Source organism: Lissotriton helveticus, chromosome 1_1 (assembly GCF_964261635.1).
Source record: "Lissotriton helveticus chromosome 1_1, aLisHel1.1, whole genome shotgun sequence".
NCBI classification, from domain to species: domain Eukaryota; kingdom Metazoa; phylum Chordata; class Amphibia; order Caudata; family Salamandridae; genus Lissotriton; species Lissotriton helveticus.
The window spans coordinates 454,753,649-454,766,501 of record NC_136057.1 but is presented as its reverse complement, the minus strand read 5'-3'; the positions used below and the strand labels follow the sequence as shown (position 1 = coordinate 454,766,501).

General features: G+C 44.3%; 1 protein-coding gene across 1 annotated transcript in view; it reads left to right on the top strand.

Moving 5' to 3' along the window:
• Positions 1 to 12,853, top strand: part of PRR5 (proline rich 5) — a 621,995-nt gene that overhangs the window by 132,376 nt on the left and 476,766 nt on the right. Inside the window, exon 2 of the mRNA XM_078673851.1 lies at positions 4,503 to 4,634. The gene's annotated coding sequence lies outside the window, so the exon portion shown is untranslated. The remainder of the gene's footprint in view (positions 1 to 4,502; positions 4,635 to 12,853) is intronic.

Below are 12,853 nucleotides of genomic sequence, written 5' to 3'. Positions count from 1 at the left end.
TTAAAGGGCCATGTCCCGGGGGATGTGGTCCCTGGCGTCGATTATGGCCTCTGGAGGGGGCCACATGGCCCCTTCCCAAATTTTTTTTAAACAGTTTTTTTTTTAGGGGGCAGGCCCTGGGGGATGGGGTCCCCAGGGCCAAAATATTAGGAAAAGAAGGGGGGCCACACAGCCTCCCTTCTTAAACCCCAAAAAAAGGAAAAGACCGGCATCGCGCCAGAGGCCACCCCCCCTCCTTGTAGCACACTGCAAACGCGCCCCCTGGCGCGTTTACAGAGGGGGAACAAATTCCCCTTGAATACTGGGGGTCCCTGGGGGCCAACTTGTCTAATAGAAACCTCCAGTATGCGCCAGGGGGCTGCGTTGCAGAGAGGTGTTCTGAGGCTAAGCCCCTTTTTACACCTCTTTGCAAAGCAGCTCTGTGGCGCTTACTGGAGGTAGATGGTGGGCTCGTTGCACCCCAGGGACCCTCAGTATTCAAGGGGGGTGAATCCCCCAACTTAAAACGCGTCACGGGGCGCGTTTGCACAGTGGTGAAGGGCGGGGCCATGGAGCTGTGTTGCAGAGTGTTGTAAAAATGGGCGTGGTCTCTGAACACCTCTCTGCAACGCAGCCCCCTGGCGCATACTGGAGGTACCTGGTGGGATAGTTGGCCTCCAGGGACCCACAGGATTGAGGAGGAATTAATTCTCTAACTTAAAATGCGTCACAGGGCGTGTTTGAAGACATGTCACCTCTGGCCGCGCACCTTCCTTCATTACTGGGCAAACGTGCCTTGTGGCGCATTTTAAGTTGGGTAATTAATTCTCTTTCAATACCGAGGGTCCCTGAGGGCCAAATGGCCCAACCGGTATCACCAGTATGTGCCAGGGAGCTGCGTTGCAGACAGGTGTTCAGAGGCCACGCCCCTTTTTACACCTCTCTGCAATGCAGCTCTGTGGTGCTCATTGGAGGTACCTAGTGGGCTAGTTTGACCTTAGAGACCCTTAGGATTAAAGGGGACTTAATCTCTCAATTTAGAACGGCCATAGGCCGCGTTTACACAGTGGTGAAGGGAGGGGACGGGGCCTGACGTGATGTGTGCAAACACGCCCAGTGGCACATTAAGTTGGTGAAAAAATTCCACTTAAAACCTGAGGGACCATGGGGGCCAAGTGGCCCACAAGGTGCTTCCAGGAAGCGCCACTGTGCTGCGTTGCAGAGAGGCGGTGCAGGCCGTGCCCCTTTTTACATCTCTCTGCTACGCAGCTCTGTGGCGCTTACTGTATGTACTACGAATTCCGATCTACGCACCTGTTATCAGGAGAGACCTCAGTGCTGCATCTTTGAGCCCAGTACTGATCCTGAAAAGTTATTCTAACCTTACTTACCAGTAACTTGAATTTCCTTCCATAGGCTAACATTGACTGGTTTCACTTGGAAATTCTATTAAGTATGGAGTTTTGGAACTTTAAAATATTCATCTAAAATCATCCGAACAACGAATTCCGATTCACTCACTTGTTATCAGGAGAGAACCCAGTGCTGCATCTTTAAGCCCAGCACTGACCCTGAAAAGTAATTCTAACCGTACTTACCAGTAACTTGTATTTGCTTCCATAGGAATCCATTGTCTGGTTTTCACCAGAAAAGTTTCTAAGAGTCTATTTTCACAAACTACAAATGTTCAAAAATCGCCTGTATGACTTAAATGCATTCTTTCAACTGTATACAGGATGCGCCCGTGCTGGATCCAGGATCCACCACGGAGTAAGAAAAAGTAACGATAACACTACTTACCTGCTAAGTGAATTTCCTCCCATAGGATAACATTGGTGATTCTATGTGAAAAAAAATTGTCAACTTTTAAAATACAATAATATTCCTTAAAAATCAATACTGTAACCAAAACACTTTAACTCAACTGTTTACAGGAGATGTCCCAGGACTGAATCTAGGATCAAGTCCTGTGGTTAGAAAAGTAATCCATAAAGTAACTAATTGCATTTAACTAGAAATTCACATTGAGCTCAATGTTGCATTGTGTTTGAAATTGTGTTGCCCATTGCAACAACTGTAACTACTGTACTTAAGACTATTGCCTATTTGCAAAGTATTTAAACTAAAGTAATTCATTCTGAGAAAGTATATTTTGTAATGTAATATATAATGTAATTATAATGTAATTAAAAAAAATAAAGTATCTAAAAATAGTTTATAAAAATGTAGTAAATCAGTATCACAAAATTAAATATAACAATTAATACATTTAAAAATTGTCATTTACAAAACCTTTGAAATTCACTGAAAAAACCATAGGTTTCAGATATGTTATAGTTAGGAATTAGCATGTACAAAAACTTTGAAATTCACTGAAAAAACCATAGGTTTCAGGGGTGTTATATTTAGCTGGACATTTCACTCGTACAAAAACATTGAAATTCCTCCATTATAGTTAGTTCTACTAACTATAATTCGTGCGCCCGCAATCCACTGCTGATGATGTCACATATTACATATTTCATGACATGGTCAGTGACATCACTGATGACATCACTGATGACATCTCAAATTACATCACTGATGACATCATCCACGTTACAATTTGATACACCTCATCATACACTCATCAACACTCATTATAAAATATGGAGTACCATATTTGAAACCATCGACACACCAATACAAGTTTCTACAAACCCAAGCAGTGATTCCTACATCTACACACATCTAAACACTTACCTATAGATTCACTCAAGCAGGCTAACAAAGATCAATAGAACATTATTAAATAAACTTATATACTTACATCAACATTACACACCAGCTCACATTCTATTCACTTATGCAGTCATCCTACTCACTTATACAAACAAATGATCATACTTACATTTACTAGGCTACACACTTATACAAACACCACTTTATTTATTCATATAGATAGTAACTCATACTTAGTGTGTTATAAAATCTCTATTGCAAGTATACAGTTTTCGATACAGTCACTCATACAATCACTGAGTCTTAAGTATACTTATTTATAAACACCAACTGTCACATACACTGCCTTTTATATTTCTACTTTGTTGGACATGTATTATTGGGAAATATATTTACTCCTCAGCACACCCATAAAGAGATTTACTCACCCAAACAAGTGTTTCCTCATGCAGTCTTAACCTCATATACCTACTAAATCAACTATTTACAGATCTTTGGACAGTCGCACACTTCCCACCCAACCACACACACATTCACTCTCCCATACAAAGTCACTTAACTAATTAATAACTAATATAGACTTTCACATAGCTAGTAACCAAGTGATGTAGTTTACACAACAAGAGTTACAGTGAAACAGATATTCACGCGGTTTAATCACTATCCCATATATTTAGTGAGACACTTTAAATTAGTCACTTAATCACAGTGCTACTAAACTCTCCATCCAGACACTTCTACATCCACTCAGTCTTCAATGTAGATTGCTGTATATATAATACTTATTTAAATATCGAACCAAACCACATTCACTGGATGATGTCATCAATGATGTCATCAGTGATGTCATTTGAGATGTCATCAGTAATGTTAAATTACCCTTAGCCATGTTTCTGTGATTGTACAACCTATTTTTCTGTATATATATTACATTTTGTGTATTTACTTGAACCCATCTATGAAATGTATATATTTGTTACCAAACTGTATTGTGATACATAGCAAACAGATTACGATGACTAGTCTAGTATCATCAATGAATGTTTAATGAATGTTCAAATCAGACCCTAAAGAAAAACAAAATAAAAATATATTTTTGAATTAAATATTATCTTAATGTTCTGTTCCTTTTTACCTCTACTGTGTATCCATAGTTAGAAATCTTTGCTGTCAGTAATCATTGTTGTCAGTCCACTTTATTTCAAATCCTTGTTCCTAAATAATCGTCCTTTCAAACATCAGTGATGTCACTGACCATGTCATGAATGATGTAATATGTGACATCATCAGCAGTGAATTGCGGGCGCCCGAGTTATACGGACGAATTTGAATGGTTTTGTACGAGTGAAATGTCCAGCTAACTATAACACCCCTTAAACCTATGTTTTTTTCAGTGAATTTCTAAGGTTTTTTAAATGCTAATTCATAACTATAACATATCTGAAACCTATGTTTTTTTCAGTGAAAAAATAAATAAATATATATATATATTCTGAGTTGGATAAAACAGAGCGAAAAATGGATCTTGGTTTTGTTATAGAGCAGGCAACTGTCTAATTTAAATTACACCTGTAATTCACTGGTTACACAAGGAGGTGTGTCCCCAGCTACTGGGGAGTATTACAAATCAGTATGAAGCGTCGCCCTCTGATTGTACCCCTGCTCTTTTGCACCTGGAATCAAGCTATGACGTACTTTCATTGGTTGCCATATTGCTAAATAAGGTATCGATTGCCATCTCATAATATTTGAGATGGAACCACGAGCTAACCCTAAACCTTTATTTTGTTTTTTCGTTTCAGAAGTGTCAAAGCGTTGGTCAAACAGCTACTATTGTCCATTCTACATTTTGACCAAGACTGCTGCGAACATCACACTGCACGACCTTTGCAAAGATCTTTTTTTCCCCACCTTTTTTGGGATACGTTTAGCAGGTGAGCTATTTGCCCATCAATTTAAACGCATGGCATAAATCCCATGTTTCACCTGTAAGAGAATGGAGGTACTCAACTTACTGAATGTGACAAACATGCAGCTACTATTAAAGGTTTGCGGATGAATTGTTGACCTAATGTACAACCACCCAATGTGTAATAGACATTTTATATAACATACAAGTGCACCACATTTTTAAAACCATTGAATACTTAAAGCAACAAATGCATAACAGGATGGAAAGCACATGCAATTGGACAACTAGCTTTTCATTAAAAATTGCACTATAAATTAGTAGTTGAAGAATTTACCAGATAGTCTAGCAACATCCACATTTAGCGTAACCAGAATAAAAGATTACATCTCGGGTAGCTAATGTAGAGAAAATAAAATTGTCCTGTTAAATGTTAAGGCATGTGGCTATTTGTAAGGTGCTCTGCTGCTATTGTGGCTAGGTCCATTCTATAAAAAAAATACGTAAAAAGCAATAAATTGAATCCTCCACAAATGCCCCTTTTACTCCATGCATCTGAAGCCATGGTTTGCTACTCTAGGGCTTTGGTCACATCACTGTCTTCCCTATTTTAAATGTTATCATTCTTTTCTGTGGCTTTCTACTTAATTGTGAAATGAAATGAAATGAAAAAGAAACTTAATAAAGCGCACTGCGGCCACGCGGCTTCCTGGCGCTGGGGACTAAACCTGACTCTGCAGAGGGATCGGGAGGAGCTAGCAGGGGAATGCTTGAGAGAACAAAAAAGTTTTCAGGGCTTTACGAAAGTGGGTGTAGATGGGGATAGAACGAATGAAGAGAGGAAGACTATTCCAGGTCTGGGGCGCCAAGACCGAAAAACGGGTACCACCCGTTCTGGATTTGCGGAAGCGAGGAACGTGCAGAAGGGAGAGAGAAGAGGAGCGAAGAGTGCGGGTTGGGGTGTAAGGAGTAATCATAGAGCTAATAAAGAGGGGAGCAGAGTGGGTATAAGCCCGAAAAGCCAGGCAGGCCAATTTGAAGAAGGATCTGAGGTGAACAGGAAGCCAATGGAGGGATTTAAGTGCGGGCGTAATGTGGGAAGATTTGGGAAGATGAAGGATGAGGCGGGCTGGCTGATTTTGAATGGCCTGTAGACGTCGGGTTTCATAGGCAGGTATGCCCATGTATAGGCCATTCCCATAGTCGAGGCGGGAGGTGATGAGGGCCATGACTATGGATTTAAGGGCGTCCGCTGTGAAATACCGGGAGATCTTCCGGATGAGACGGAGGAACAAAAAACAAGAAGATACAACGGAGCTGACTTGGGCATGCATGGTAAGGTCATGGCTGACCTTGATGCCCAAAGTCCGAACGGAGGAAACCGGAGAGGGAGGGGAACCAAAGGAAGGGGGCCAGTGAATCGAGGACCAAGGATTGGAGGGGCCACCCGTGAGGACAAGCTCCGTCTTGTCAGGATTGAGCTTCAAATGGTTAGTGCTCATCCATTCAGAAATAAAAACTAAAGTGGAGCAGAATTTGGGAAGGGAATCCGAGGGAGAGGAGAGATCAAAGACGAGCTGGAGGTCATCCGCGTAATTGTACACGGAGACCCCCAGCTCGCGGAGAGAAATGATAAGGGGGTGGATATAGAGGTTAAAGAGGAGAGGGGAAAGGGAGGAGCCTTGAGGGACCCCGCAGGTGACTGAGCGAGGGGGAGTGGAGAAACCCGAGAGGTGGACCGCTTGGGACCTCCCTTGAAGAAAAGACGCAAGCCAGGAAAAGGCTACACCCCGAATGCCCGCTGCGCTGACATGGTCGAGAAGAATGGCATGGTCGACCGTGTCAAACGCAGCGGACAGATCGAGGAGAACCAGCGCTTGGGGAAGATTGGTGTCAGCTTCCCCTTAAGTTCGTCCAGGACCGCGATGATCACTGTCTCCGTGGAGTGTCCTGGTCGAAAGCCCGCCTGGTGGGAGGCCAGGAGGTGGTTCTCCTCGATGTAAGAGGACAGGCAAGATGTAACGTAACTTTCAAGGATCTTCCCCAGGTAAGGAAGAAGAGAAATAGGCCTGAAGTTAGAGGGGAGAGAGGGGTCTAGACCGGGTTTCTTAAGAATAGGAAGAACCATAGCGGTTTTGAAAGGAGGAGGAACAGAACCCAGGGCCAAGGAGGCTTTAAGAAGGGCAAGGGGAGGAGCGGGACAACTGGTAAAAAGAACTTTGAGGATCCGTGCCGGGGCACAGTCCGCCGGAGAGCCAGACTTGACTTTAGAGAGCAGGTTAAGAAAACAATCGATGGGAATGGGAGGGAAATGATCCAAAGAAGAGGAGGGCAGAGGGAGGGGACAGGAGACACCGGGTTGACTCGCCACGGGAATGATGGCCTTTATGTTGGCAATCTTGTCAATAAAATAATCGTTGAGTGAAGAGCAGAAAGCCTGGGTGGGGACAGGACTGGTGCTGGTGCGGTCGGAAGTGGCGAGGTGATGGACCAGAGAGAAAATTTCACGGGGTTTGTTAGCAGAGAGAGCAACTCTCTCGGTGAAATATTTAGTTTTGGCCGTCAAGATTGCTTTTTTATAGTCGTTAAGGAGGGATTTGTATTTAGCACGGAGAGTGGGGCAGTAATTTCGTCTCCAATGGCGTTCTGAACGCCTGAGATCGAGCTTAAGATCTTTGAGCTCCATGGTGAACCATTTATGTGCGTCGTGGGGGCGGACGGATTTGACCTTTTTAAGCGGGGCAACCTGATCGCAGGAGGGAGAGAGCCAGGTGCTGATGGCTTCTGTCTGCGAATCTAAGGAGAGGCCAGTGAGATCTGGCACTGAGGAGGCCAAGGAAGACGAGAGAAGGTTAAGATCCGTTTGGTTCCAGCTGCGAGCTAGTAAGTTTTTGGGTAAGGGCGGTTTAACAGTTGAAGCAGAAAAAATGGAAAAAGAAATAATGGAATGATCAGACCAAATGCAGGGGAGTATAGAAGGGGGTGAGACATCACGACGCAATGACCAAATTTGGTCAAGAATGTGACCCTTGACATGGGTGGGGGCCAAGATATGTGACGAGAAGTTCAGACACTGGAGAGTGGCAGAGAAGTCTTTAGAAGAAGAGTCTTCCCTTGGGTCACCTGGCCAGTAGTTGAAGTCGCCAAGTAAGATAACCGATGAATTATTGACTGCCAGAGTGGCTAAAAGATCCTGCAAGGTAGCAACAAAAAGGGGCATGGGTTGAGGGGGACGATACATGAGGACAACATTGATAGGATCGGGGAGGTTGAGGGATCGGGCCACCAGGTAGTCCACATTGGGTATGGGTGGGTGATCAAGGAGCTGAAATTTCAGGGTGGAACGAATGATCATCGCCACACCGCCCCCAGCCTTCCCAGCCGGGCGATCCGCTCGAAGAGCATAGTAAGTGTCAGGGAGAATGGCCAGGAGATCCAGAGTAGAGTCGGTGGAGAACCAGGTTTCAGTGAGAAATAAATAATCTGGAGAATCAGTGCTCAAAAGATTAAAAAGTTCCATCTGATGCCTGACTGCCGAGCGAGTGTTGAGCAGGCAGGCAGCAGCTGCAAGGGGGGTAGGTGAAGAGCAGGATGCAGGCGGAAGAACGGGGGAGGGAGAAATAGGGCTGTGAGTGGGAGGAGGTGGACAGGGAGAATGGGAGGCAAGAATACCAAAGGAATCAAGGCGTTGCAGCAGAGAGGGGGGGAGAGGGAAGGGGGCCAGATGTGCAGAAAGTTGTGCTGATGAGTAGACCAGAGGACGGGCAGGGTCTGTGGCCCCTGGTCCCGGCCGGTCACGGACGGGCGCAGACGGGCTTGCCTTAGGGGCGCCTTCGGCGCGCAAACGGTGCACCCGCTGCGCCCGTCCGCTGCGCGTACGTGGGAGGCACATGGTTTGTAGCAGTGTTCAGGGCGTGTCCTCGTAGAGGTGGGCGTGGCCTGAGGGGAGGCTCGCTGATGGCGGCGAGTGGGGAGAGCCTGTCCCGCAGCAGCGCTCACCTCGGCTGTGCGGGGGTCAGGAAAACGAGCAGGAATCCCAGAGGGAGGTAAGGGACAAAAGTTTAAAAACGAACAGATAAACACAAGATTTTTTAAAAGGACAAGAATGGGTTGAGCTATGCTCCCGGGGGAGCCTCAGGAGAGTCTAGTGAAGGGCCGAGCTCGTAGTCGGCTCCTAGTTAAATATGGCGATGGGCGTGGCCTCGTAGAGGTGGGCGTGGCCTGAGAGGAGGCTCGCTGATGGCGGCGAGTGGGGAGAGCCTGTCCCGCAGCAGCGCTCACCTCGGCTGTGCGGGGGGCAGGTAAACGAGCAGGAATCCCAGAGGGAGGTAAGGGACAAAAGTTTAAAAACGAACAGATAAACACAAGATTTTTTAAAAGGACAAGAATGGGTTGAGCTATGCTCCCGGGGGAGCCTCAGGAGAGTCTAGTGACGGGCCGAGCTCGTAGTCCGCTCCTAGTTAAATATGGCGATGGGCGTGGTCTCGTAGAGGTGGGCGTGGCCTGAGGGGAGGCTCGCTGATGGCGGCGAGTGGGGAGAGCCTGTCCCGCAGCAGCGCTCACCTCGGCTGTGCGGGGGGCAGGAAAACGAGCAGGAATCCCAGAGGGAGGTAAGGGACAAAAGTTTAAAAACGAACAGATAAACACAAGATTTTTTAAAAGGACAAGAATGGGTTGAGCTATGCTCCCGGGGGAGCCTCAGGAGAGTCTAGTGAAGGGCCGAGCTCGTAGTCAGCTCCTAGTTAAATATGGCGATGGGCGTGGCCTCGTAGAGGTGGGCGTGGCCTGAGGGGAGGCTCGCTGATGGCGGCGAGTGGGGAGAGCCTGTCCCGCAGCAGCGCTCACCTCGGCTGTGCGGGGGGCAGGAAAACGAGCAGGAATCCCAGAGGGAGGTGAGGGACAAAAGTTTAAAAACGAACAGATCAACATAAGATTTTTTAAAAGGACAAGAATGGGTTGAGCTAACCTTTCAGTTGCATGACATGAGTAAATAAGTATGATACATTTTTGGTATCTGACCTCCAACTCTGCCTCACTTGTCACCTATGTGCCTTTATTAAAACAGCATCCAAAAATGTGGGGGTCCTCAATTTGTAAAAATCCTAGTCCTCTAAAAAGAGTATTGCTTGTATATGCTGAATGTGAAGTCCTGGCAAGAAAGGATTATATCAATAAAACCCTTTATAGTAGGACAGTTGGAAGAAAGGTCAGGCATAATCAGTGGTGGGAAATCCAATTTTTCTTGATCAATAAGTTATGAATCCAAAGGAATCTCACAAGCTAGTGGACTGCTCTCCCTGGTGTGTGCTGCATTTTATCAAGACGGTAGTAGATCGATGACCAGTTTTGCCTAAAGCACGTCTACTGAGTTCCAAACAATGAATCTAATAACCTTTTGTTGTTCTGTTTCCAATGTCTAAGAGAAGAAATGTTGTGATGTGGTGCAAATATTTTATCATAAAAAAATTATCTAATTTAGAATATTCCTAAGGTATATCTGATTTCCGACAGGACAAATACTTTTGAAATTTGCTTGAGTTGCTATCTACTACCAACCAGATATTGAAGTAGCGATCATGTTGATCAAAAATACTCTGAGAAGCTATTTACTTTTAGTACGTTTCATAAAAATACTAAAATCAAACGTTGGGTTATAATTGCAAAAAGGTGTACCGCCATGTGGAACTTCTAGTCTTGCTGCCACAGTAATATTTTTCTGCTGTCGCAATGCAATATTTTACAATAAAATGGTGTATCAGTTAATCTATGTACCTCATATGAGGTGCATTTTAGCAGTGTTTAAAAGTGCTTCGACAATGAAAACAAATGTAAATAAGGAATGGGCTCGCAAAAAGCGGAATTAAAAGGCACCTACTTCTATAGGTTACTGAGATGTAATTCGTCTTAAAACCGCATCAGAAAAGGCATGGCGTGTGAGACTGGCAAGGTCCAAGGCCACATAGCTAGAGAATTTGTTTTATATTGATAAATTGAGTTCTAAGTCATACCCCTGTCTCTAACCCACCCCTGCCTATCCAGTCATATCTCCAGGAGCCCAAAGAGCCCTTAAGACATCAATATTTATTGTCAACCTATTATTATGTTGGTCCTATTTGTCTGCATCGTCAACGTTTGCAGACTTCTACTTGATCTTGATTAGAAAATCTTCTCACATGAGAAGTGTAGAATAAAATGTAATTGTAAGATTTAATTTTTTTAGTAGGCTATTGTGAACTTGATCCTTATGTGGTGATCTACTGCTTTTGCCACTGGTAATGTCCTTCTACTTGTATGTATCTGTAAAATCTGGTCCAAATAGTTAAGTTTAGAATATGAAGTAGGGCATGAGCTAATCCTTATTACCACTGTGTAATTTCTGAAGGATTACTTCAGGTCTACATATTGTTTTGTTGTCCGACTTCAACAAATATTTCTACTTCACCAATCTATACAGAAAATATCAACTCCACTATAATAATGTTGACTTAATTATAACGTTGCTAGACCTTTCAGTTTTGAAGAAGGTCTGAGCAAGCCCATGCTGATTGGAAATCTGTCTGTGGCCATAATGAAGAGAGCGGTAGTCCTAAATAAGCAGGGACAGAGAGGTCAGTCCTTGAATCAGTGGCTGGAACCTCCCAGGTAAGCTCTAGGAATTGGGGAGCATTGGTATAATCCAGACAGAATGCTTAGAGCAGTTGGGGGCCAGACATTTTGCTGTGGCTGGAAGCAGAGGGACATAAGACCTGTCTCAATAATCTGTAGCCCAGGCTTGAAAGAAGAAACAATTGTAATGAGCTCCTCTGCCTTCCTCTCTCAAACTCCTTGAAAGCCTTGCAAATCCTGCTTGAAATATGGTCGGTCACAGCTTTTTCAAGGCCTTACAATACTGCAAGAACTGATTAGATGCAGACACGAGTGTGGCACTTTGAAAGAAAGGTGAGAAACTGAAACCTACAACGAGCAGCTGAGGACAGGTTTGTAAGGACAGCACTGGTAACGCTTGGGGGCAGAGATGGAACACAACTCTAATAGAAATGGATAGCTGCAGTCCCCTGCTCGGACAATTCCACCAGGAGACCCTAGATAGATACACACTTCTTGAGCCCTTTTTCCTGTCCATGTCAGCATGTGGGAAATGAAAAATTACCACATGGGTCTCACCTGTGACTTTCCTCGCACCTCCTTAATTAAGTTATGAAGACGTGCAGTGGAAGGGGGGGCTGCAGGCATGTGAGTGGCAGTGCGAGTAGGGGTATGAGAGGCAAACTGGTGGTTGGTGAAATCGAAGTGTAAATCAATCCCATCTCCTATTTCTATCCCCACATGTCCTTGGTACCGGGAGTTAGATCTGGACTGAGCAGTAAATCATCCAATGGAGGCAGCCTTGTTGTCTCCATAAGTAAAAAGCCAAAACAACATCTAAATCTAGATTACCCTCTCCTAGAAGTTCTGGAGGGATGAATCCCCATTAGTCATACCCTTTTGGTGGCCATTTTGAGAGTATTTCAACTTCCTGACAAAACACGTATTCAAACATTCCATGACCGTAGTCAGTTGCCTGGAACTTATTCTTCATCTCAAACTGCAGACTTCTGGTCCTGCCTTAATAAAAAATGATATTCAGACCAGCATTACTATTTAAAATGTATTGCCTCCACGTATGTACAGTCCCATTACTAGAGCATACTTCAGAGTGTCCTACCCCTGCCCAAGAAACAAGGAACACCTTAAGAAAAGTGAAAGGATTTTTATTAGATAAGTATTGATACCATCAGCATTGCTCAAATGCTCCTTAGGCTATTAGGAATATGACTGTCTCAAATGTTGCCTCTCTTTTTAGTTGCGTATTAAAAACGTCTTTGATTTAAAATATCAACTGAGCCTTTCAAAGAATGCAGTCATAATCATTAGACTGGAATTTGTGAACGACCACCTTGAAACACTCATCTAGGCGGGCAAGATGGGTAGGAAGGACATTATCGAACGGCGCAGCAACATTATGGAACAAAATGCCAATGGCCATGAGATTCCAAGCAAATCGGCAGCTTTTTAGGAAGGATCTGTTTACATCCACCTAGTCCATCTGGTAATATAGGCCTTTCCTCTGACATATACTAGCGCCAAGACGCCACGGCAATCGAGTGCTCTATAAACACACATACTATCCTATCTGACATCAATTTGATAGTGACCTTAATAGCCCCCTTAAAATGGGCCTCATCTTTTCAAATGACACCATTC